The 6,038-nt window shown below is 42.0% G+C and overlaps 1 pseudogene; it reads left to right on the forward strand.

The window, feature by feature from the left end:
- Window positions 1-2,033, forward strand: LOC114688498 (annotated as a pseudogene).
- Window positions 2,034-6,038: the final 4,005 nt, after the last annotated feature.

Below are 6,038 nucleotides of genomic sequence, written 5' to 3' on the forward strand. Positions count from 1 at the left end.
CTAGGTCTTTGGCCGCAACCGCTGCAGCAGGGACCCAGGTCTTCACCTTCTCACACTGGGTGTGGTGGTGTGGGACTGCAGATGGCCCAACCAGGTAGGAGAGACTGCCCTGCTCCTCCAGCAAGAAGATAGACAGACGATAGACAGACGGGTGGCTTTCAAGAATGCCCTTCCAGAAACACATCTGCTACCCTCAGTCCGACAGCCCGGAGAGGTATGATGCTCCAAGGGAAGGAACATCTTCCGGGGTCTTTGTCACCCCCAGCTCGGCATCTGGATCTCTGCCCTCCTTCCAATTCCGCCCCCGTATAGAGAATGTGGACTGGAGGCGGCTGGGCGCCATTGATGTGGACAAGGTGGTAGGAACTAGGGATATCCTGACACTTCAGGAGAACATCATGAACATCACCTTCTGCAAGCTGGAGGATGAGAAGTGCCCGCGTTGCCAGTCGGGGGTGGACCCACTGCTGTTGAAGCTCACCCGCCTGGCGCAACTCACAATCGAGTACCTGATGCATTCCCAGGAGTTCCTCGCCTCACAGCTGAACGCAGCGGAAGCACGGTTGCACCTCAGTCTGAGGGGCTGTGAGCAGAACAAACAGCTACTCACCAAGCAGGCTGAGGAGATCAGACTGCTCAGACAGGAGTGTAGGCACGGGAAGAAGGTGTTGTCTGCCCAGCAGCTGATGATGGGCCAGGCCAAAGCCAGCCATTACCAGTGCCGTTTTTGTGACAAAGCCTTTATGAGCCAAGCTTTTCTACAGAGCCACATTCATCGCCGTCACCCTGCAGATTCTTGTCTTGGGAGAAGTACCAAGGCACAGAATGACAAGCTGCAGAAGGAGATCCACATGTTGAAGGAGCAGCTGCGGTTCACCAAGGCTCAGCTAGAGGCCACCCAGCACACCCACACAGTCAGGACCTCTGAAGACCGGGAAGCGCTGAAAACCAAAGAGGACTTTCAGCAATTAGTTGATAGATGGGAGGAGGAAGAAAAACAGAAACTGAGGGATGAGATGGAAAAAGTCAAGGAGATGTTTATGAAGGAGTTTAAAGACTTAACTTCTAAGCATTCCGCTTTAAAATATCAGTTGTTGGAAATCCAGAAATCCAATATGCAGGGCAAGCTCCACATGGGCACCTGGAGAGACTTCTCGGTTTAAAGACTGATTTCCACATCCCAGCCTTCCCCAAACATGCGGCACCTCCTTGAGTGCGAGTAAGCCAGTGGCCTGATGGACTTCCTAGTTCTCAAGAATGCAACAAGGAGCAGGGTCAAGTCTTTCTCAGGCAACCGCAGCCGCCCTGAGGTCATGAGTGCAACAGCCCTGTCAGGTCCAGAAGACACTGATTGACAGCTGTCATCCACATTGTCTCCTACACTCTTTCCATCCCTTTCTTCTCTGTGTTGTGTGTGTGTGTGTGTGTGTGTGTGTGTGTGTGTGTGTGTGTGTGTGAAATGTCTCAGGGCTGAGAGTTCCATAGCCATGTATTCTCCACAATTTGACCAATTGTAAGTCTGTATTAGCCTCTATGCATCACAAAAAGGAAGCTTCTCTGATAAAAGCTAAGAGGTTACCTTATTTATCCGTAAGTATGAAGTATCATCTAGAAGGTAATTTGATGCTCTATCCATTAAGCAAGATAAGTCTCAATTCCATCATAAAGCAGTTGGTTGCCCCCACACACATTCCTGCCACTATTATACCATAATAATATCTTAACATTTACATTTCTGTAAGTTCAGGGACCCCACCCCACCCCCATGTACAGATGTAGCCTTACAAAATCTACATTTTCAATTCCCAGGTTATAAATACTTCTCTATGTTTTAAAATATTTTCAGAATCACTTTATTAGCTAAGTGGTGATCCCTCTGGATGCTGTTACTTAATCCTTCCTGTGTGGCTGAAGACCTTTACATGTAACTGATGTTTCTTCTCATTTCTAAGCAAGTATAAATAAAGGACTGTTCTCATTAACAACAACAACAACAAATACTAGGAAAGACATTTAAAAGAAAAAATAAATAATATTTGATAATAAGACAAACCAATGCTGTAATGCAAGGAGAAATAAAAGAATCTAGGCTCTTCTGTGTTGCTTGAAAAAGTCAGTGGAAAAAAACATAGGCAACTCATAAAAGATAGAGAAGTATTACTTGTTATGAGGAATTCTACTGTAGTATAGAGGAGGAAATATGGAAAAAGGAAACAGGGTCATGTCCATTTTTCAATGGCAAAGGCACCAGGCAGAAGAGTATGCACTTAGGAATGCCAAAGTGCAAAGATGTATAAAACAAAAATTTAAAAAAAAATCTTTGAATTAAAAAAATTCTCACTGGGGGGTAAAGCTAAACATTTAGATGTGACAAATGCTTCCTCCAATATATAATGAACAACTCTGGTGATCACATCAGATATTAGAATTTACAGAAATTGAGAAAATTTGAAAAAGTAAAAAATTAATGCTCAAACTGTCATTTTAAGTAATAATACAAATAAATTTTAAATTATTTATCAGCTATAGAATAAACATATACTACATTAATATATGACACTATTAATTATTAATATATGACATTCAGAAACCAAGGCCACCTCTTCTAAAACTTTACAGGCTAACTGTAGAGAAATACAATCAAACTATGATAAAGTACCATAGTGATACATATTGGTAGCAGTATATATACCACCAACAGACATGGAAGAAAGTGGAGAGAATGAATTCATCATGAAGGGGATCATTAGGATCATTAGATTCCTTAATTTTTGTTAGGATAATTTAGGCAAGCTGCCATGTGACCTGAGGCAAAGCTGTGGTAGAGAAGACTGAAATAACTTCCAGTCTCAGGATTTGAGTGCACTCCTTCAGTGTGGTTTTAGTGTTGACCTTAATGAGATGGGTTATTAATTTTAAAAAAGCATATTTTTCATCAAGAATCTTTCACCACAAAACACAGACATTTTGACTGTGTGTATAACAAACTCCTTATGCTATTGTAGCATCAATCTTAAAAGTTCTTAATAAAAACAAATCTGGAGCCAAGTATGGGGATGAACACTGAAAGAACAGAGAAGCAGAACAAGCCACAGCTACCTCACTTCACCAAAACCTCAGCTAATCCTGTTTCCTCAGACTGGAAGCTTCTAAGTCCTCATCCAAATGGATCTCAGCTGAACTGTTGCTCAGAAACTTAATTGCTTAACCAGCCAAAGGCTTCTAGTTTCTGGTCCTCATGCCTTATATATCTTTCTGCTTTCTGCCATCACTCCCTGGGATTAAAGGCATGAGTCACCATGCTTGGCTGTATCCTTGAACACACAGGGATCCAGAGGGATTTCTGACTCTGGAATGCTAGGATTAAAGGTGTGGGCTACCACTGCCTATCCTCTGTGTTTAATATTGTGGCTGTCCTGTTCTCTGACCCCAGATAAGTTTATTATCATGCACAATATTTCAGGGAACACAATACCACAACATGCTATCCATGATTTTAGTAGTTTAAGTGCAAAATTAGTTTTCCATCAACATTTTTCTTCTGCACAAAATCAATGCATCAGTAAATACAGTTTGATTTACCTTACAATAATACCATAAGATGTATATTACATCCAATAGCAGTTTTCATATCCATTGGTAAGCTACAACACAACAATCCTATAATTAGGCCAAGTTGCTCATATTAAAGGACAATCTGTTAAATTTGACATCCTCAAGGCTTGATTTATCCATAGGTGAATAAGACTCTGATTCACAGAAACTTCTGGGTTTCTAACACAAGTAAAAATGGTCTCAAGCGTGATTCATACATACATTCATTATTTTACTTTTTTTCTTTTTTTAATTAAGAAAATGTTTCCATTCATTTTACACACCAATGAAAGATCCCCTTCTTCCCTCTTCCCCATCCCAACTCACCCCACTCTCTCCCACAAGAAGGCAAGGCCTCCCATGCAGAGGTACATCCAGTAGAGGCAATTCCAAGCACTTCCCCTGCCTCAAGGCTTCATGAGGTGTCCCATCATAGGTAGGCAGCTCCAAAAAGCCCACGCATGCACCAGGGATGAATTCTAATTCTACTGCCAGGGGGCCCCCCAAGCAGATCAAGCTACACAATTGTCTTACCATGCAGAGGGCTTAGTCCAGTCCCATGCAGGCTTCACAGCCATTGATCCAGCTTTCATGATTTCCCAGTAGTTTGTTTGGTCCTCTCTGCAGGTTTCCCCATATGATCCTGTTGCACTTGCTCATAGAATCCCTCTTCACTCTCTTTGACTGGCCTCCTGGAGCTCTGCCTGGTGTTTGGCTATGGATCCCTGTGTCTGCTTCCGTCAGTCATTGGAGAAAAGCTCTATGATGACAGTTAGGGTATTCACAGATCTGATCACTGGGGTAAGTCAGTTCAGTTCAGGCACCCTCTCCACTATTTCTAGTTGTCCAAGCTGGGGTCATCGTTGGGGATTCCTGACAACTTCCCTAGCACCAGGTTTCTCTCTATCCCTGTGATATCCCCCTCTATCATGATATCTCTTTCATTGCTTTCCCACTCCATCCCTGTTCCAGCTCAACCATCCCATTTTCCTATGTTCTCATCCCCTATTCTCCATTGCCCACCTCTCACCCCCAGTTTACTCATGGAGATCTCATCTATTTCCCCTTACCAGGGTGATCCATGCATCCCTCTTTGTGTCTTCTTTGCTAGCTAGCTTCTCTAGAGTGGTGGGTTGTTGTGAGGTTATCCTTTGCTTTACAGCTAGTATCCACTTATGAGTGAGTACATACCATGTTTGTCCTTCTGAGTCTAAGTTACCTCACTCAGGATGATATTTTTTAGTTCCATCCATTTGCCTGCAAATTTTGTGATGTCATTGTTTTTCTCCACTGAGTAGTATTCCATTGTGTACATGTACCACATTTTCTTTATCCATTCTTCAGTTGAGGGGCATCTAGGTTGTTTTCAGGTTCTGGCTATTATGAATAATGATGCTATGAACATAGTTGACCATGTGTCCCTGTGGTACGATTGAGCATTCCTTGGGTATATGCCCAAGAGTGGTACCATTGGGTCTTGAGGTAGACTAATTCCTACCAACAGCTGTGGAACCTGCATGGGACCAAACTAGGTCCTCTACATACAGGAGACAGTTGTGTAGCTTGGTTTGTTTGAGGAGCCCTGGGAGTGGGATAAGGATCTATCCCTGGTGCATAAACTGGCTTTCTGGAGCTTATTACCTATGTTGGGACACCTTGCAAAGCCTTGATGCAGTGAGGAGGGGCTTGGTCCTGCCTCAACTGAATGTACCAGGCTTTGCTGACTCCCCATGGGAGACCTTATTCATTTGGAGGGAGGGATGGGGGTGAGGGAGAAGGTTGAGGGAAAGCGGGAGGAGGGATGAGAAGGGATCTGTGGTTGGTATGTAAAATGAATAAAAAAAAATGCTTAAATAAATATTTAAACACTGGATGTTATTCTTGGTTCCTTTTCCTCTAAAATTATATATCTGGTTTTCAATAAATCCAGTGAGCTAAAGTTTCAAACTTCCAAAAATTTAATGGTCTATAAGCATGCTTACATTGATACCATCATGACTCGGGCCTTATTCTTGAACCTTTGCTATAAATTCTTAAATTGCTCCCTGTTTTCTGTCACTGAACATCATATACCCAATTACAATCTTTTTTTCAATATAAAACTCAAAGCAATCATGCACAATTACATCTGATCTAATTATTTTATTTTAAGATCCTGTAAGTGTACCATTACTTCTTGTTTCCATTATAAAAAGGACACGAAATCAAATGTACAAATCAGATGTTATTAAAAGATCATTTGTCAATGAGAAAAAACAACTACAATTTTACTAAGAATGCATTTCGCTTTTTGTAGAAAAAAAAGCATTGAGTTTGCCTCTGAACCTTCTACTTACATTTCAGCCTAGATTTGATTTGATTGTACTTCATAACAGAAAAAGATCAAATGCCCTGAGATAGATACAGATCAGGGAAACAGCTAGATATTGGCCAGTTCTGGCAAT

This window comes from Peromyscus leucopus, chromosome 10 (assembly GCF_004664715.2).
Source record: "Peromyscus leucopus breed LL Stock chromosome 10, UCI_PerLeu_2.1, whole genome shotgun sequence".
NCBI classification, from domain to species: Eukaryota; Metazoa; Chordata; class Mammalia; order Rodentia; family Cricetidae; genus Peromyscus; species Peromyscus leucopus.